The 17,232-nt window shown below is 49.6% G+C and overlaps 34 non-coding genes across 34 annotated transcripts; all 34 read right to left on the reverse strand.

Moving 5' to 3' along the window:
• Positions 1-359: 359 nt before the first annotated feature.
• trnal-uag (transfer RNA leucine (anticodon UAG)) lies at positions 360-441 on the reverse strand. Its single transcript has one exon. It is a non-coding gene; the product is annotated as a tRNA-Leu (tRNA).
• A 126-nt stretch (positions 442-567) lies between these two features.
• trnag-ucc (transfer RNA glycine (anticodon UCC)) lies at positions 568-639 on the reverse strand. Its single transcript has one exon. It is a non-coding gene; the product is annotated as a tRNA-Gly (tRNA).
• Positions 640-1,002: 363 nt separating this feature from the next.
• trnal-uag (transfer RNA leucine (anticodon UAG)) lies at positions 1,003-1,084 on the reverse strand. The gene has a single exon. It is a non-coding gene; the product is annotated as a tRNA-Leu (tRNA).
• A 561-nt stretch (positions 1,085-1,645) lies between these two features.
• trnal-uag (transfer RNA leucine (anticodon UAG)) lies at positions 1,646-1,727 on the reverse strand. Its single transcript has one exon. It is a non-coding gene; the product is annotated as a tRNA-Leu (tRNA).
• Positions 1,728-2,672: 945 nt separating this feature from the next.
• Positions 2,673-2,744, reverse strand: trnag-ucc (transfer RNA glycine (anticodon UCC)). Its single transcript has one exon. It is a non-coding gene; the product is annotated as a tRNA-Gly (tRNA).
• Positions 2,745-3,107: 363 nt separating this feature from the next.
• On the reverse strand, positions 3,108-3,189 carry trnal-uag (transfer RNA leucine (anticodon UAG)). Its single transcript has one exon. It is a non-coding gene; the product is annotated as a tRNA-Leu (tRNA).
• A 126-nt stretch (positions 3,190-3,315) lies between these two features.
• On the reverse strand, positions 3,316-3,387 carry trnag-ucc (transfer RNA glycine (anticodon UCC)). Its single transcript has one exon. It is a non-coding gene; the product is annotated as a tRNA-Gly (tRNA).
• Positions 3,388-3,750: 363 nt separating this feature from the next.
• On the reverse strand, positions 3,751-3,832 carry trnal-uag (transfer RNA leucine (anticodon UAG)). The gene has a single exon. It is a non-coding gene; the product is annotated as a tRNA-Leu (tRNA).
• Positions 3,833-4,777: 945 nt separating this feature from the next.
• trnag-ucc (transfer RNA glycine (anticodon UCC)) lies at positions 4,778-4,849 on the reverse strand. Its single transcript has one exon. It is a non-coding gene; the product is annotated as a tRNA-Gly (tRNA).
• A 363-nt stretch (positions 4,850-5,212) lies between these two features.
• Positions 5,213-5,294, reverse strand: trnal-uag (transfer RNA leucine (anticodon UAG)). Its single transcript has one exon. It is a non-coding gene; the product is annotated as a tRNA-Leu (tRNA).
• A 786-nt stretch (positions 5,295-6,080) lies between these two features.
• trnal-uag (transfer RNA leucine (anticodon UAG)) lies at positions 6,081-6,162 on the reverse strand. The gene has a single exon. It is a non-coding gene; the product is annotated as a tRNA-Leu (tRNA).
• A 126-nt stretch (positions 6,163-6,288) lies between these two features.
• Positions 6,289-6,360, reverse strand: trnag-ucc (transfer RNA glycine (anticodon UCC)). The gene has a single exon. It is a non-coding gene; the product is annotated as a tRNA-Gly (tRNA).
• A 1,184-nt stretch (positions 6,361-7,544) lies between these two features.
• Positions 7,545-7,626, reverse strand: trnal-uag (transfer RNA leucine (anticodon UAG)). The gene has a single exon. It is a non-coding gene; the product is annotated as a tRNA-Leu (tRNA).
• Positions 7,627-7,752: 126 nt separating this feature from the next.
• On the reverse strand, positions 7,753-7,824 carry trnag-ucc (transfer RNA glycine (anticodon UCC)). The gene has a single exon. It is a non-coding gene; the product is annotated as a tRNA-Gly (tRNA).
• A 363-nt stretch (positions 7,825-8,187) lies between these two features.
• On the reverse strand, positions 8,188-8,269 carry trnal-uag (transfer RNA leucine (anticodon UAG)). The gene has a single exon. It is a non-coding gene; the product is annotated as a tRNA-Leu (tRNA).
• Positions 8,270-8,395: 126 nt separating this feature from the next.
• trnag-ucc (transfer RNA glycine (anticodon UCC)) lies at positions 8,396-8,467 on the reverse strand. The gene has a single exon. It is a non-coding gene; the product is annotated as a tRNA-Gly (tRNA).
• A 363-nt stretch (positions 8,468-8,830) lies between these two features.
• On the reverse strand, positions 8,831-8,912 carry trnal-uag (transfer RNA leucine (anticodon UAG)). Its single transcript has one exon. It is a non-coding gene; the product is annotated as a tRNA-Leu (tRNA).
• Positions 8,913-10,292: 1,380 nt separating this feature from the next.
• trnal-uag (transfer RNA leucine (anticodon UAG)) lies at positions 10,293-10,374 on the reverse strand. The gene has a single exon. It is a non-coding gene; the product is annotated as a tRNA-Leu (tRNA).
• A 787-nt stretch (positions 10,375-11,161) lies between these two features.
• trnal-uag (transfer RNA leucine (anticodon UAG)) lies at positions 11,162-11,243 on the reverse strand. The gene has a single exon. It is a non-coding gene; the product is annotated as a tRNA-Leu (tRNA).
• Positions 11,244-11,369: 126 nt separating this feature from the next.
• On the reverse strand, positions 11,370-11,441 carry trnag-ucc (transfer RNA glycine (anticodon UCC)). Its single transcript has one exon. It is a non-coding gene; the product is annotated as a tRNA-Gly (tRNA).
• A 363-nt stretch (positions 11,442-11,804) lies between these two features.
• On the reverse strand, positions 11,805-11,886 carry trnal-aag (transfer RNA leucine (anticodon AAG)). Its single transcript has one exon. It is a non-coding gene; the product is annotated as a tRNA-Leu (tRNA).
• A 127-nt stretch (positions 11,887-12,013) lies between these two features.
• trnag-ucc (transfer RNA glycine (anticodon UCC)) lies at positions 12,014-12,085 on the reverse strand. The gene has a single exon. It is a non-coding gene; the product is annotated as a tRNA-Gly (tRNA).
• Positions 12,086-12,448: 363 nt separating this feature from the next.
• On the reverse strand, positions 12,449-12,530 carry trnal-uag (transfer RNA leucine (anticodon UAG)). The gene has a single exon. It is a non-coding gene; the product is annotated as a tRNA-Leu (tRNA).
• Positions 12,531-13,249: 719 nt separating this feature from the next.
• Positions 13,250-13,321, reverse strand: trnag-ucc (transfer RNA glycine (anticodon UCC)). Its single transcript has one exon. It is a non-coding gene; the product is annotated as a tRNA-Gly (tRNA).
• A 363-nt stretch (positions 13,322-13,684) lies between these two features.
• On the reverse strand, positions 13,685-13,766 carry trnal-uag (transfer RNA leucine (anticodon UAG)). The gene has a single exon. It is a non-coding gene; the product is annotated as a tRNA-Leu (tRNA).
• A 126-nt stretch (positions 13,767-13,892) lies between these two features.
• trnag-ucc (transfer RNA glycine (anticodon UCC)) lies at positions 13,893-13,964 on the reverse strand. The gene has a single exon. It is a non-coding gene; the product is annotated as a tRNA-Gly (tRNA).
• Positions 13,965-14,327: 363 nt separating this feature from the next.
• Positions 14,328-14,409, reverse strand: trnal-uag (transfer RNA leucine (anticodon UAG)). Its single transcript has one exon. It is a non-coding gene; the product is annotated as a tRNA-Leu (tRNA).
• Positions 14,410-14,535: 126 nt separating this feature from the next.
• On the reverse strand, positions 14,536-14,607 carry trnag-ucc (transfer RNA glycine (anticodon UCC)). The gene has a single exon. It is a non-coding gene; the product is annotated as a tRNA-Gly (tRNA).
• A 363-nt stretch (positions 14,608-14,970) lies between these two features.
• On the reverse strand, positions 14,971-15,052 carry trnal-aag (transfer RNA leucine (anticodon AAG)). Its single transcript has one exon. It is a non-coding gene; the product is annotated as a tRNA-Leu (tRNA).
• Positions 15,053-15,179: 127 nt separating this feature from the next.
• On the reverse strand, positions 15,180-15,251 carry trnag-ucc (transfer RNA glycine (anticodon UCC)). Its single transcript has one exon. It is a non-coding gene; the product is annotated as a tRNA-Gly (tRNA).
• A 363-nt stretch (positions 15,252-15,614) lies between these two features.
• Positions 15,615-15,696, reverse strand: trnal-uag (transfer RNA leucine (anticodon UAG)). Its single transcript has one exon. It is a non-coding gene; the product is annotated as a tRNA-Leu (tRNA).
• A 719-nt stretch (positions 15,697-16,415) lies between these two features.
• Positions 16,416-16,487, reverse strand: trnag-ucc (transfer RNA glycine (anticodon UCC)). The gene has a single exon. It is a non-coding gene; the product is annotated as a tRNA-Gly (tRNA).
• Positions 16,488-16,850: 363 nt separating this feature from the next.
• trnal-uag (transfer RNA leucine (anticodon UAG)) lies at positions 16,851-16,932 on the reverse strand. The gene has a single exon. It is a non-coding gene; the product is annotated as a tRNA-Leu (tRNA).
• A 126-nt stretch (positions 16,933-17,058) lies between these two features.
• Positions 17,059-17,130, reverse strand: trnag-ucc (transfer RNA glycine (anticodon UCC)). The gene has a single exon. It is a non-coding gene; the product is annotated as a tRNA-Gly (tRNA).
• Positions 17,131-17,232: the final 102 nt, after the last annotated feature.

The raw sequence follows: 17,232 nt of genomic DNA on the forward strand, positions 1-17,232 counted from the left end.
AACAGCCTCCATGATCGCACAGCATTTCGAGGGACGGTTCACCTTTCCACACCACCTACTGTCGTCCAACTAGTAAGAAATTGCCCTAAGCCTGGTTTATACTTCTGCGGAGTTTGAAACACGTGGCCTAATTGTGATGCTATTGACCGTCATAAGAGACGAGATGCCTCTCCACGGTCTGTATTGGCTGGGGATTGAACCCTGTCAACTTCAAGGAAAAAAGTTGCCACTGTAGTTGCCACTATAACTACGATGCCCCAAAAAATCATATACAATCGCACATGTCGAGCCACAGTTCACTTTTTCAAACCCACTTACTGACTTCAAAGCAATGGGACGGCGTTAGCACCCTACAAAAGTGGCAGCGGTGGGATTTGAACCCACGCCTCCGGAGAGACTGGAGCCTAAATCCAGCGCCTTGGACCGCTCGGCCACGCTACCACGTTGTCAGGTCTTAGCCCCCGGGCGCTTCCCGAAGCTGATCGATCGTCCAGGAGCTCACGTGACATTCTTAATGCCTGGAAGCGGTTGAAAGTCACAAGATAAAACACATCTCTCTCAAGGTTCTGCATTGGCCGGGAATCGAACCCGGGTCAACTGCTTGGAAGGCAGCTATGCTTGCCACTATACCACCAATGCCCACAACAGCCTCCATGATCGCACAGTATTTCGAGGGACGGTTCACCTTTCCACACCACCTACTGACGTCCAACTAGTAAGAAATTGCCCTAAGCCTGGTTTATACTTCTGCGGAGTTTGGAACACGTGGCCTAATCGTGATGCTATCGACCGTCACAAGAGACGAGATGCCTCTCCACGGTCTGTATTGGCTGGGGATTGAACCCCGTCAACTTCAAGGAAAAAAGTTGCCACTGTAGTTGCCACTATAAATACGATGCCCCAAAAAATCATATACTATCGCACATGTCGAGCCACAGTTCACTTTTTCAAACCCACTTACTGACTTCAAAGCAACGTGACGGCGTTAGCACCCTACAAAAGTGGCAGCAGTGGGATTTGAACCCACGCCTCCGGAGAGACTGGAGCCTAAATCCAACGCCTTGGACCGCTCGGCCACGCTACCCAGTTGTGAGGTTGTTTCCCCCGAGCTCTTCTCGAAGCTGATCGATGGTCCGGGAGCTCACATGACATTCTTAATGCCTGGAAGCGGTTGAAAGTCACAAGATAAAACACATCTCTCTCAAGGTTCTGCATTGGCCTGGAATCGAACCCGGGTCAACTGCTTGGAAGGCAGCTATGCTTGCCACTATACAACCAATGCCCACAACCGCCTCCATGATCGCACAGTATTTCGAGGGACGGTTCACCTTTCCACACCACCTACTGACGTCCAACTAGTAAGAAATCGCCCTAAGCCTGGTTTACACTTCTGCGGAGTTTGGAACACGTGGCCTAATTGTGATGTGTTCGACCGTCACAAGAGACGAGATACCTCTCCAAGGTCTGTATTGGCTGGGGATTGAACCCCGTCAACTTCAAGGAAAAAAGTTGCCACTGTAGTTGCCACTATAACTACGATGCCCCAAAAAATCATATACAATCGCACATGTCGAGCCACAGTTCACTTTTTCAAACCCACTTACTGACTTCAAAGCAATGGGACGTCGTTAGCACCCTACAAAAGTGGCAGCGGTGGGATTTGAACCCACGCCTCAGGAGAGACTGGAGCCTAAATCCAGCGCCTTGGACCGCTCGGCCACGCTACCACGTTGTCAGGTCTTACCCCCCCGGGCTCTTCCCGAAGCTGATCGATCGTCCAGGAGCTCACGTGACATTCTTAATGCCTGGAAGCGGTTGAACGTCACAAGATAAAACACATCTAACAATAGCCCTCCTAAATAGCTCTTAGAAATGAACTTTACGGCGCTTTATTTAACATTACCTCCATTCTTATTTATTATTTTGCTCACACTGGTACTATCTGTCCTTGAATTGTTTTTCTTTTTTGTCTTGTTGTTCTATTTGTGATGCTATAGCCTGCATGGAGAATACCAAATCAAATTCCTAGTATCTGTATACATGGCGAAATAAAGATGATTTGAATCTCTCTCAAGGTTCTGCATTGGCCGGGAATCGAACCCTGGTCATCTGCTTGGATGGCAGCTATGCTTGCCGCTAAACCACCGATGCCCACAACAGCCTCTGTGATCGCACAGCATTTCGAGGGACGGTTCACCTTTCCACACCACCTACTGACGTCCAACTAGTAAGAAATTGCCCTAAGCCTGGTTTATACTTCTGCGGAGTTTGGAACACGTGGCCTAATCGTGATGCTATCGACCGTCACAAGAGACGAGATGCCTCTCCACGGTCTGTATTGGCTGGGGATTGAACCCCGTCAACTTCAAGGAAAAAAGTTGCCACTGTAGTTGCCACTATAGTTCACTTTTTCAAACCCACTTACTGACTTCAAAGCAATGTGACGGCGTTAGCACCCTACAAAAGTGGCATTGGTGAGATTTGAACCCACGCCAGAGAGACTGGAGCCTTAATCCAGCGCCTTGGACAGCTCGGCCACGCTACCCAGTTGCGAGGTTGTTGCCCCCCGAGCTCTTCTCGATGCTGATCGTTCGTCCGGGAGCTCACGTGATATTCTTAATGCCTGGAAGCAGTTGAAAGTCACAAGATAAAACACATCTCTCTCAAGGTTCTGCTTTGGCCGGGAATCGAACCCGGGTCAACTGCTTGGAAGGCAGCTATGCTTGCCACTATACCACCAATGCCCACAACAGCCTCCATGATCGCACAGCATTTCGAGGGACGGTTCACCTTTCCACACCACCTACTGACGTCCAACTAGTAAGAAATTGCCCTAAGCCTGGTTTATACTTCTGCGGAGTTTGGAACACGTGGCCTAATCGTGATGCTATCGACCGTCACAAGAGACGAGATGCCTCTCCACGGTCTGTATTGGCTGGGGATTGAACCCCGTCAACTTCAAGGAAAAAAGTTGCCACTGTAGTTGCCACTATAAATACGATGCCCCAAAAAATCATATACTATCGCACATGTCGAGCCACAGTTCACTTTTTCAAACCCACTTACTGACTTCAAAGCAATGTGACGGCGTTAGCACCCTACAAAAGTGGCAGCGGTGGGATTTGAACCCACGCCTCCTGAGAGACTGGAGCCTAAATCCAGCGCCTTGGACCGCTCGGCCACGCTACCCAGTTGTGAGGTTGTTTCCCCCGAGCTCTTCTCGATGCTGATCGTTCGTCCGGGAGCTCAGGTGACATTCTTAATGCCTGGAAGCGGTTGAAAGTCACAAGATAAAACACATCTCTCTCAAGGTTCTGCATTGGCCGGGAATCGAACCCGGGTCAACTGCTTGGAAGGCAGCTATGCTTGCCACTATACCACCAATGCCCACAACCGCCTCCATGATCGCACAGAATTTCGAGGGACGGTTCACCTTTCCACACCACCTACTGACGTCCAACTAGTAAGAAATCGCCCTAAGCCTGGTTTACACTTCTGCGGAGTTTGGAACACGTGGCCTAATTGTGATGTGTTCGGCCGTCACAAGAGACGAGATACCTCTCCACGGTCTGTATTGGCTGGGGATTGAACCCCGTCAACTTCAAGGAAAAAAGTTGCCACTGTAGTTGCCACTATAACCACGATGCCCCAAAAAATCATACACAATCGCACATGTCGAGCCACAGTTCACTTTTTCAAAGCCACTTACTGACTTCAAAGCAATGGGACGTCGTTAGCACCCTACAAAAGTGGCAGCGGTGGGATTTGAACCCACGCCTCAGGAGAGACTGGAGCCTAAATCCAGCGCCTTGGACCGCTCGGCCACGCTACCACGTTGTCAGGTCTTACCCCCCCGGGCTCTTCCCGAAGCTGATCGATCGTCCAGGAGCTCACGTGACATTCTTAATGCCTGGAAGCGGTTGAACGTCACAAGATAAAACACATCTAATAATAGCCCTCCTAAATAGCTCTTAGAAATGAACTTTACGGCGCTTTATTTAACATTACCTCCATTCTTATTTATTATTTTGCTCACACTGGTACTATCTGTCCTTGTATTGTTTTTCTTTTTTGTCTTGTTGTTCTATTTGTGATGCTATAGCCTGCATGGAGAATACCAAATCAAATTCCTAGTATCTGTATACATGGCGAAATAAAGATGATTTGAATCTCTCTCAAGGTTCTGCATTGGCCGGGAATCGAACCCTGGTCATCTGCTTGGATGGCAGCTATGCTTGCCGCTAAACCACCGATGCCCACAACAGCCTCTGTGATCGCACAGCATTTCGAGGGACGGTTCACCTTTCCACACCACCTACTGACGTCCAACTAGTAAGAAATTGCCCTAAGCCTGGTTTATACTTCTGCGGAGTTTGGAACACGTGGCCTAATCGTGATGCTATCGACCGTCACAAGAGACGAGATGCCTCTCCACGGTCTGTATTGGCTGGGGATTGAACCCCGTCAACTTCAAGGAAAAAAGTTGCCACTGTAGTTGCCACTATAGTTCACTTTTTCAAACCCACTTACCGACTTCAAAGCAATGTGACGGCGTTAGAACCCTACAAAAGTGGCAGTGGTGAGATTTGAACACACGCCAGAGAGACTGGAGCCTTAATCCAGCGCCTTGGACAGCTCGGCCACGCTACCCAGTTGCGAGGTTGTTGCCCCCCGAGCTCTTCTCGATGCTGATCGTTCGTCCGGGAGCTCACGTGACATTCTTAATGGCTGGAAGGAGTTGAAAGTCACAAGATAAAACACATCTCTCTCAAGGTTCTGCTTTGGCCGGGAATCGAACCCGGGTCAACTGCTTGGAAGGCAGCTATGCTTGCCACTATACCACCAATGCCCACAACAGCCTCCATGATCGCACAGAATTTCGAGGGACGGTTCACCTTTCCACACCACCTACTGTCGTCCAACTAGTAAGAAATTGCCCTAAGCCTGGTTTATACTTCTGCGGAGTTTGAAACACGTGGCCTAATTGTGATGCTATCGACCGTCATAAGAGACGAGATGCCTCTCCACGGTCTTTACTGGCTGGGGATTGAACCCTGTCAACTTCAAGGAAAAAAGTTGCCACTGTAGTTGCCACTATAACTACGATGCCCCAAAAAATCATATACAATCGCACATGTCGAGCCACAGTTCACTTTTTCAAACCCACTTACTGACTTCAAAGCAATGGGACGGCGTTAGCACCCTACAAAAGTGGCAGCGGTGGGATTTGAACCCACGCCTCCGGAGAGACTGGAGCCTAAATCCAGCGCCTTGGACCGCTCGGCCACGCTACCACGTTGTCAGGTCTTAGCCCCCGGGCTCTTCCCGAAGCTGATCGATCGTCCAGGAGCTCACGTGACATTCTTAATGCCTGGAAGCGGTTGAACGTCACAAGATAAAACACATCTAACAATAGCCCTCCTAAATAGCTCTTAGAAATGAACTTTACGGCGCTTTATTTAACATTACCTCCATTCGTATTTATTATTTTGCTCATACTGGCACTATCTGTCCTTGTATTTTTTTTCTTTTTTGTCTTGTTGTTCTATTTGTGATGCTATAGCCTGCATGGAGAATACCAAATCAAATTCCTAGTATCTGTATACATGGCGAAATAAAGATGATTTGAATCTCTCTCAAGGTTCTGCATTGGCCAGGAATCAAACCCCGGTCATCTGCTTGGAAGGCTGCTATGCTTGCCGCTAAACCACCGATGCCCACAACAGCCTCCGTGATCGCACAGCATTTCGAGGGACGGTTCACCTTTCCACACCACCTACTGACGTCCAACTAGTAAGAAATTGCCCTAAGCCTGGTTTATACTTCTGCGGAGTTTGGAACACGTGGCCTAATCGTGATGCTATCGACCGTCACAAGAGACGAGATGCCTCTCCACGGTCTGTATTGGCTGGGGATTGAACCCCGTCAACTTCAAGGAAAAAAGTTGCCACTGTAGTTGCCACTATAAATACGATGCCCCAAAAAATCATATACTATCGCACATGTCGAGCCACAGTTCACTTTTTCAAACCCACTTACTGACTTCAAAGCAATGTGACGGCGTTAGCACCCTACAAAAGTGGCAGCGGTGGGATTTGAACCCACGCCTCCTGAGAGACTGGAGCCTAAATCCAGCGCCTTGGACCGCTCGGCCACGCTACCCAGTTGTGAGGTTGTTTCCCCCGAGCTCTTCTCGATGCTGATCGTTCGTCCGGGAGCTCAGGTGACATTCTTAATGCCTGGAAGCGGTTGAAAGTCACAAGATAAAACACATCTCTCTCAAGGTTCTGCATTGGCCGGGAATCGAACCCGGGTCAACTGCTTGGAAGGCAGCTATGCTTGCCACTATACCACCAATGCCCACAACCGCCTCCATGATCGCACAGAATTTCGAGGGACGGTTCACCTTTCCACACCACCTACTGACGTCCAACTAGTAAGAAATCGCCCTAAGCCTGGTTTACACTTCTGCGGAGTTTGGAACACGTGGCCTAATTGTGATGTGTTCGGCCGTCACAAGAGACGAGATACCTCTCCACGGTCTGTATTGGCTGGGGATTGAACCCCGTCAACTTCAAGGAAAAAAGTTGCCACTGTAGTTGCCACTATAACCACGATGCCCCAAAAAATCATACACAATCGCACATGTCGAGCCACAGTTCACTTTTTCAAAGCCACTTACTGACTTCAAAGCAATGGGACGTCGTTAGCACCCTACAAAAGTGGCAGCGGTGGGATTTGAACCCACGCCTCAGGAGAGACTGGAGCCTAAATCCAGCGCCTTGGACCGCTCGGACACGCTACCACGTTGTCAGGTCTTACCCCCCCGGGCTCTTCCCGAAGCTGATCGATCGTCCAGGAGCTCACGTGACATTCTTAATGCCTGGAAGCGGTTGAACGTCACAAGATAAAACACATCTAACAATAGCCCTCCTAAATAACTCTTAGAAATGAACATTACGGCGCTTTATTTAACATTACCTCCATTCTTATTTATTATTTTGCTCACACTGGTACTATCTGTCCTTGTATTGTTTTTCTTTTTTGTCTTGTTGTTCTATTTGTGATGCTATAGCCTGCATGGAGAATACCAAATCAAATTCCTAGTATCTGTATACATGGCGAAATAAAGATGATTTGAATCTCTCTCAAGGTTCTGCATTGGCCAGGAATCGAACCCTGGTCATCTGCTTGGATGGCAGCTATGCTTGCCGCTAAACCACCGATGCCCACAACAGCCTCTGTGATCGCACAGCATTTCGAGGGACGGTTCACCTTTCCACACCACCTACTGACGTCCAACTAGTAAGAAATTGCCCTAAGCCTGGTTTATACTTCTGCGGAGTTTGGAACACGTGGCCTAATCGTGATGCTATCGACCGTCACAAGAGACGAGATGCCTCTCCACGGTCTGTATTGGCTGGGGATTGAACCCCGTCAACTTCAAGGAAAAAAGTTGCCACTGTAGTTGCCACTATAGTTCACTTTTTCAAACCCACTTACCGACTTCAAAGCAATGTGACGGCGTTAGAACCCTACAAAAGTGGCAGCGGTGGGATTTGAACCCACGCCTCCGGAGAGACCGGAGCCTAAATCCAGCGCCTTGGACCGCTCGGCCACGCTACCACGTTGTCAGGTCTTAGCCCCCGGGCTCTTCCCGAAGCTGATCGATCGTCCAGGAGCTCACGTGACGTTCTTAATGCCTGGAAGCGGTTGAAAGTCACAAGATAAAACACATCTCTCTCAAGGTTCTGCATTGGCCGGGAATCGAACCCGGGTCAACTGCTTGGAAGGCAGCTATGCTTGCCACTATACCACCAATGCCCACAACAGCCTCCATGATCACACAGCATTTCGATGGACGGTTCACCTTTCCACACCACCTACTGACATACAACTAGTAAGAAATTGCCCTAAGCCTGGTTTACACTTCTGCGGAGTTTGGAACACGTGGCCTAATTGTGATGTGTTCGACCGTCACAAGAGACGAGATACCTCTCCACGGTCTGTATTGGCTGGGGATTGAACCCCGTCAACTTCAAGGAAAAAAGTTGCCACTGTAGTTGCCACTATAACTACGATGCCCCAAAAAATCATATACAATCGCACATGTCGAGCCACAGTTCACTTTTTCAAACCCACTTACTGACTTCAAAGCAATGGGACGTCGTTAGCACCCTACAAAAGTGGCAGTGGTGGGATTTGAACCCACGCCTCAGGAGAGACTGGAGCCTAAATCCAGCGCCTTGGACCGCTCGGCCACGCTACCACGTTGTCAGGTCTTAGCCCCCGGGCTCTTCCCGAAGCTGATCGATCGTCCAGGAGCTCACGTGACATTCTTAATGCCTGGAAGCGGTTGAAAGTCACAAGATAAAACACATCTCTCTCAAGGTTCTGCATTGGCCGGGAATCGAACCCGGGTCAACTGCTTGGAAGGCAGCTATGCTTGCCACTATACCACCAATGCCCACAACAGCCTCCATGATCACACAGCATTTCGATGGACGGTTCACCTTTCCACACCACCTACTGACATACAACTAGTAAGAAATTGCCCTAAGCCTGGTTTACACTTCTGCGGAGTTTGGAACACGTGGCCTAATTGTGATGTGTTCGACCGTCACAAGAGACGAGATACCTCTCCACGGTCTGTATTGGCTGGGGATTGAACCCCGTCAACTTCAAGGAAAAAAGTTGCCACTGTAGTTGCCACTATAACTACGATGCCCCAAAAAATCATATACAATCGCACGTGTCGAGCCACAGTTCACTTTTTCAAACCCACTTACTGACTTCAAAGCAATGGGACGTCGTTAGCACCCTACAAAAGTGGCAGCGGTGGGATTTGAACCCACGCCTCAGGAGAGACTGGAGCCTAAATCCAGCGCCTTGGACCGCTCGGCCACGCTACCACGTTGTCAGGTCTTACCCCCCCGGGCTCTTCCCGAAGCTGATCGATCGTCCAGGAGCTCACGTGACATTTTTAATGCCTGGAAGCGGTTGAACGTCACAAGATAAAACACATCTAACAATAGCCCTCCTAAATAGCTCTTAGAAATGAACTTTACGGCGCTTTATTTAACATTACCTCCATTCGTATTTATTATTTTGCTCATACTGGTACTATCTGTCCTTGTATTGTTTTTCTTTTTTGTCTTGTTGTTCTATTTGTGATGCTATAGCCTGCATGGAGAATACCAAATCAAATTCCTAGTATCTGTATACATGGCGAAATAAAGATGATTTGAATCTCTCTCAAGGTTCTGCATTGGCCAGGAATCGAACCCTGGTCATCTGCTTGGAAGGCAGCTATGCTTGCCGCTAAACCACCGATGCCCACAACAGCCTCCGTGATCGCACAGCATTTCGAGGGACGGTTCACCTTTCCACACCACCTACTGACGTCCAACTAGTAAGAAATTGCCCTAAGCCTGGTTTATACTTCTGCGGAGTTTGGAACACGTGGCCTAATCGTGATGCTATCGACCGTCACAAGAGACGAAATGCCTCTCCAATGTCTGTATTGGCTGGGGATTGAACCCCGTCAACTTCAAGGAAAAAAGTTGCCACTGTAGTTGCCACTATAGTTCACTTTTTCAAACCCACTTACCGACTTCAAAGCAATGTGACGGCGTTAGAACCCTACAAAAGTGGCAGTGGTGAGATTTGAACCCACGCCGGAGAGACTGGAGCCTTAATCCAGCGCCTTGGACAGCTCGGCCACTCTACCCAGTTGCGAGGTTGTTGCCCCCCGAGCTCTTCTCGATGCTGATCGTTCGTCCGGGAGCTCACGTGACATTCTTAATGGCTGGAAGGAGTTGAAAGTCACAAGATAAAACACATCTCTCTCAAGGTTCTGCTTTGGCCGGGAATCGAACCCAGGTCAACTGCTTGGAAGGCAGCTATGCTTGCCACTATACCACCAATGCCCACAACCGCCTCCATGATCGCACAGTATTTCGAGGGACGGTTCACCTTTCCACACCACCTACTGACGTCCAACTAGTAAGAAATCGCCCTAAGCCTGGTTTACACTTCTGCGGAGTTTGGAACACGTGGCCTAATCGTGATGCTATCGACCGTCACAAGAGACGAGATGCCTCTCCACGGTCTGTATTGGCTGGGGATTGAACCCCGTCAACTTCAAGGAAAAAAGTTGCCACTGTAGTTGCCACCATAAATACGATGCCCCAAAAAATCACATACTATCGCACATGTCGAGCCACAGTTCACTTTTTCAAACCCACTTACTGACTTCAAAGCAATGTGACGGCGTTAGCACCCTACAAAAGTGGCAGCGGTGGGATTTGAACCCACGCCTCAGGAGAGACTGGAGCCTAAATCCAGTGCCTTGGACCGCTCGGCCACGCTACCACGTTGACAGGTCTTACCCCCCCGGGCTCTTCCCGAAGCTGATCGATCGTCCAGGAGCTCACGTGACATTCTTAATGCCTGGAAGCGGTTGAACGTCACAAGATAAAACACATCTAACAATAGCCCTCCTAAATAGCTCTTAGAAATGAACTTTACGGCGCTTTATTTAACATTACCTCCATTCTTATTTATTATTTTGCTCATACTGGTACTATCTGTCCTTGTATTGTTTTTCTTTTTTGTCTTGTTGTTCTATTTGTGATGCTATAGCCTGCATGGAGAATACCAAATCAAATTCCTAGTATCTGTATACATGGCGAAATAAAGATGATTTGAATCTCTCTCAAGGTTCTGCATTGGCCAGGAATCGAACCCTGGTCATCTGCTTGGAAGGCAGCTATGCTTGCCGCTAAACCACCGATGCCCACAACAGCCCCTGTGATCGCACAGCATTTCGAGGGACGGTTCACCTTTCCACACCACCTACTGACGTCCAACTAGTAAGAAATTGCCCTAAGCCTGGTTTATACTTCTGCGGAGTTTGGAACACGTGGCCTAATCGTGATGCTATCGACCGTCACAAGAGACGAGATGCCTCTCCACGGTCTGTATTGGCTGGGGATTGAACCCTGTCAACTTCAAGGAAAAAAGTTGCCACTGTAGTTGCCACCATAAATACGATGCCCCAAAAAATCATATACTATCGCACATGTCGAGCCACAGTTCACTTTTTCAAACCCACTTACTGACTTCAAAGCAATGGGACGGCGTTAGCACCCTACAAAAGTGGCAGCGGTGGGATTTGAACCCACGCCTCCGGAGAGACTGGAGCCTAAATCCAGCGCCTTGGACCGCTCGGCCACGCTACCACGTTGTCAGGTCTTAGCCCCCGGGCTCTTCCCGAAGCTGATCGATCGTCCAGGAGCTCACGTGACATTCTTAATGCCTGGAAGCGGTTGAAAGTCACAAGATAAAACACATCTCTCTCAAGGTTCTGCATTGGCCGGGAATCGAACCCGGGTCAACTGCTTGGAAGGCAGCTATGCTTGCCACTATACCACCAATGCCCACAACAGCCTCCATGATCACACAGCATTTCGAGGGACGGTTCACCTTTCCACACCACCTACTGACGTCCAACTAGTAAGAAATTGCTCTAAGCCTGGTTTACACTTCTGCGGAGTTTGGAACACGTGGCCTAATTGTGATGTGTTCGACCGTCACAAGAGACGAGATACCTCTCCACGGTCTGTATTGGCTGGGGATTGAACCCTGTCAACTTCAAGGAAAAAAGTTGCCACTGTAGTTGCCACTATAACTACGATGCCCCAAAAAATCATATACAATCGCACATGTCGAGCCACAGTTCACTTTTTCAAACCCACTTACTGACTTCAAAGCAATGGGACGGCGTTAGCACCCTACAAAAGTGGCAGTGGTGGGATTTGAACCCACGCCTCCGGAGAGACTGGAGCCTTAATCCAGCGCCTTGGACCGCTCGGCCACACTACCCAGTTGTCAGGTCTTTGCCTCCCGAGCTCTTCTCGAAGCTGATCGATGGTCCGGGAGCTCACATGACATTCTTAATGCCTGGAAGCGGTTGAAAGTCACAAGATAAAACACATCTCTCTCAAGGTTCTGCATTGGCCGGGAATCGAACCCGGGTCAACTGCTTGGAAGGCAGCTATGCTTGCCACTATACCACCTATGCCCACAACCGCCTCCATGATCGCACAGTATTTCGAGGGACGGTTCACCTTTCCACACCACCTACTGACGTCCAACTAGTAAGAAATCGCCCTAAGCCTGGTTTACACTTCTGCGGAGTTTGGAACACGTGGCCTAATTGTGATGTGTTCGACCGTCACAAGAGACGAGATACCTCTCCACGGTCTGTATTGGCTGGGGATTGAACCCTGTCAACTTCAAGGAAAAAAGTTGCCACTGTAGTTGCCACTATAACTACGATGCCCCCAAAAATCATATACTATCGCACATGTCGAGCCACAGTTCACTTTTTCAAACCCACTTACTGACTTCAAAGCAATGTGACGGCGTTAGCACCCTACAAAAGTGGCAGCGGTGGGATTTGAACCCACGCCTCCAGAGAGACTGGAGCCTAAATCCAGCGCCTTGGACCGCTCGGCCACGCTACCCAGTTGTGAGGTTGTTTCCCCCGAGCTCTTCTCGATGCTGATCGTTCGTCCGGGAGCTCAGGTGACATTCTTAATGCCTGGAAGCGGTTGAAAGTCACAAGATAAAACACATCTCTCTCAAGGTTCTGCATTGGCTGGGAATCGAACCCGGGTCAACTGCTTCGAAGGCAGCTATGCTTGCCACTATACCACCAATGCCCACAACCGCCTCCATGATCGCACAGAATTTCGAGGGACGGTTCACCTTTCCACACCACCTACTGACGTCCAACTAGTAAGAAATTGCCCTAAGCCTGGTTTATACTTCTGCGGAGTTTGGAACACGTGGCCTAATCGTGATGCTATCGACCGTCACAAGAGACGAGATGCCTCTCCACGGTCTGTATTGGCTGGGGATTGAACCCCGTCAACTTCAAGGAAAAAAGTTGCCACTGTAGTTGCCACTATAGTTCACTTTTTCAAACCCACTTACTGACTTCAAAGCAATGTGACGGCGTTAGCACCCTACAAAAGTGGCATTGGTGAGATTTGAACCCACGCCAGAGAGACTGGAGCCTTAATCCAGCGCCTTGGACAGCTCGGCCACGCTACCCAGTTGCGAGGTTGTTGCCCCCCGAGCTCTTCTCGATGCTGATCGTTCGTCCGGGAGCTCACGTGATATTCTTAATGCCTGGAAGCAGTTGAAAGTCACAAGATAAAACACATCTCTCTCAAGGTTCTGCATTGGCCGGGAAACGAACCCGGGTCAACTGCTTGGAAGGCAGCTATGCTTGCCACTATACCACCAATGCCCACAACAGCCTCCATGATCACACAGCATTTCAAGGGACGGTTCACCTTTCCACACCACCTACTGACGTCCAACTAGTAAGAAATTGCCCTAAGCCTGGTTTACACTTCTGCGGAGTTTGGAACACGTGGCCTAATTGTGATGCTATCGACCGTCATAAGAGACGAGATGCCTCTCCACGGTCTTTACTGGCTGGGGATTGAACCCTGTCAACTTCAAGGAAAAAAGTTGCCACTGTAGTTGCCACTATAACTACGATGCCCCAAAAAATCATATACAATCGCACATGTCGAGCCACAGTTCACTTTTTCAAACCCACTTACTGACTTCAAAGCAATGGGACGGCGTTAGCACCCTACAAAAGTGGCAGCGGTGGGATTTGAACCCACGCCTCCGGAGAGACTGGAGCCTAAATCCAGCGCCTTGGACCGCTCGGCCACGCTACCACGTTGTCAGGTCTTAGCCCCCGGGCTCTTCCCGAAGCTGATCGATCGTCCAGGAGCTCACGTGACATTCTTAATGCCTGGAAGCGGTTGAAAGTCACAAGATAAAACACATCTCTCTCAAGGTTCTGCATTGGCCGGGAATCGAACCCGGGTCAACTGCTTGGAAGGCAGCTATGCTTGCCACTATACCACCAATGCCCACAACAGCCTCCATGATCACACAGCATTTCGAGGGACGGTTCACCTTTCCACACCACCTACTGACGTCCAACTAGTAAGAAATTGCCCTAAGCCTGGTTTACACTTCTGCGGAGTTTGGAACACGTGGCCTAATTGTGATGTGTTCGGCCGTCACAAGAGACGAGATACCTCTCCACGGTCTGTATTGGCTGGGGATTGAACCCCGTCAACTTCAAGGAAAAAAGTTGCCACTGTAGTTGCCACTATAACCACGATGCCCCAAAAAATCATACACAATCGCACATGTCGAGCCACAGTTCACTTTTTCAAAACCACTTACTGACTTCAAAGCAATGGGACGGCGTTAGCACCCTACAAAAGTGGCAGCGGTGGGATTTGAACCCACGCCTCCGGAGAGACTGGAGCCTAAATCCAGCGCCTTGGACCGCTCGGCCACGCTACCACGTTGTCAGGTCTTAGCCCCCGGGCTCTTCCCGAAGCTGATCGATCGTCCAGGAGCTCACGTGACATTCTTAATGCCTGGAAGCGGTTGAAAGTCACAAGATAAAACACATCTCTCTCAAGGTTCTGCATTGGCCGGGAATCGAACCCGGGTCAACTGCTTGGAAGGCAGCTATGCTTGCCACTATACCACCAATGCCCACAACAGCCTCCATGATCACACAGCATTTCGAGGGACGGTTCACCTTTCCACACCACCTACTGACGTCCAACTAGTAAGAAATTGCTCTAAGCCTGGTTTACACTTCTGCGGAGTTTGGAACACGTGGCCTAATTGTGATGTGTTCGACCGTCACAAGAGACGAGATACCTCTCCACGGTCTGTATTGGCTGGGGATTGAACCCTGTCAACTTCAAGGAAAAAAGTTGCCACTGTAGTTGCCACTATAACTACGATGCCCCAAAAAATCATATACAATCGCACATGTCGAGCCACAGTTCACTTTTTCAAACCCACTTACTGACTTCAAAGCAATGGGACGGCGTTAGCACCCTACAAAAGTGGCAGTGGTGGGATTTGAACCCACGCCTCCGGAGAGACTGGAGCCTTAATCCAGCGCCTTGGACCGCTCGGCCACACTACCCAGTTGTCAGGTCTTTGCCTCCCGAGCTCTTCTCGAAGCTGATCGATGGTCCGGGAGCTCACATGACATTCTTAATGCCTGGAAGCGGTTGAAAGTCACAAGATAAAACACATCTCTCTCAAGGTTCTGCATTGGCCGGGAATCGAACCCGGGTCAACTGCTTGGAAGGCAGCTATGCTTGCCACTATACCACCTATGCCCACAACCGCCTCCATGATCGCACAGTATTTCGAGGGACGGTTCACCTTTCCACACCACCTACTGACGTCCAACTAGTAAGAAATCGCCCTAAGCCTGGTTTACACTTCTGCGGAGTTTGGAACACGTGGCCTAATTGTGATGTGTTCGACCGTCACAAGAGACGAGATACCTCTCCACGGTCTGTATTGGCTGGGGATTGAACCCTGTCAACTTCAAGGAAAAAAGTTGCCACTGTAGTTGCCACTATAACTACGATGCCCCCAAAAATCATATACTATCGCACATGTCGAGCCACAGTTCACTTTTTCAAACCCACTTACTGACTTCAAAGCAATGTGACGGCGTTAGCACCCTACAAAAGTGGCAGCGGTGGGATTTGAACCCACGCCTCCAGAGAGACTGGAGCCTAAATCCAGCGCCTTGGACCGCTCGGCCACGCTACCCAGTTGTGAGGTTGTTTCCCCCGAGCTCTTCTCGATGCTGATCGTTCGTCCGGGAGCTCAGGTGACATTCTTAATGCCTGGAAGCGGTTGAAAGTCACAAGATAAAACACATCTCTCTCAAGGTTCTGCATTGGCTGGGAATCGAACCCGGGTCAACTGCTTCGAAGGCAGCTATGCTTGCCACTATACCACCAATGCCCACAACCGCCTCCATGATCGCACAGAATTTCGAGGGACGGTTCACCTTTCCACACCACCTACTGACGTCCAACTAGTAAGAAATTGCCCTAAGCCTGGTTTATACTTCTGCGGAGTTTGGAACACGTGGCCTAATCGTGATGCTATCGACCGTCACAAGAGACGAGATGCCTCTCCACGGTCTGTATTGGCTGGGGATTGAACCCCGTCAACTTCAAGGAAAAAAGTTGCCACTGTAGTTGCCACTATAGTTCACTTTTTCAAACCCACTTACTGACTTCAAAGCAATGTGACGGCGTTAGCACCCTACAAAAGTGGCATTGGTGAGATTTGAACCCACGCCAGAGAGACTGGAGCCTTAATCCAGCGCCTTGGACAGCTCGGCCACGCTACCCAGTTGCGAGGTTGTTGCCCCCCGAGCTCTTCTCGATGCTGATCGTTCGTCCGGGAGCTCACGTGATATTCTTAATGCCTGGAAGCAGTTGAAAGTCACAAGATAAAACACATCTCTCTCAAGGTTCTGCATTGGCCGGGAAACGAACCCGGGTCAACTGCTTGGAAGGCAGCTATGCTTGCCACTATACCACCAATGCCCACAACAGCCTCCATGATCACACAGCATTTCAAGGGACGGTTCACCTTTCCACACCACCTACTGACGTCCAACTAGTAAGAAATTGCCCTAAGCCTGGTTTACACTTCTGCGGAGTTTGGAACACGTGGCCTAATTGTGATGCTATCGACCGTCATAAGAGACGAGATGCCTCTCCACGGTCTTTACTGGCTGGGGATTGAACCCTGTCAACTTCAAGGAAAAAAGTTGCCACTGTAGTTGCCACTATAACTACGATGCCCCAAAAAATCATATACAATCGCACATGTCGAGCCACAGTTCACTTTTTCAAACCCACTTACTGACTTCAAAGCAATGGGACGGCGTTAGCACCCTACAAAAGTGGCAGCGGTGGGATTTGAACCCACGCCTCCGGAGAGACTGGAGCCTAAATCCAGCGCCTTGGACCGCTCGGCCACGCTACCACGTTGTCAGGTCTTAGCCCCCGGGCTCTTCCCGAAGCTGATCGATCGTCCAGGAGCTCACGTGACATTCTTAATGCCTGGAAGCGGTTGAAAGTCACAAGATAAAACACATCTCTCTCAAGGTTCTGCATTGGCCGGGAATCGAACCCGGGTCAACTGCTTGGAAGGCAGCTATGCTTGCCACTATACCACCAATGCCCACAACAGCCTCCATGATCACACAGCATTTCGAGGGACGGTTCACCTTTCCACACCACCTACTGACGTCCAACTAGTAAGAAATTGCCCTAAGCCTGGTTT

The sequence above is a fragment of the Osmerus mordax genome, chromosome 27 (genome assembly GCF_038355195.1).
Source record: "Osmerus mordax isolate fOsmMor3 chromosome 27, fOsmMor3.pri, whole genome shotgun sequence".
Lineage (NCBI taxonomy): Eukaryota > Metazoa > Chordata > Actinopteri > Osmeriformes > Osmeridae > Osmerus > Osmerus mordax.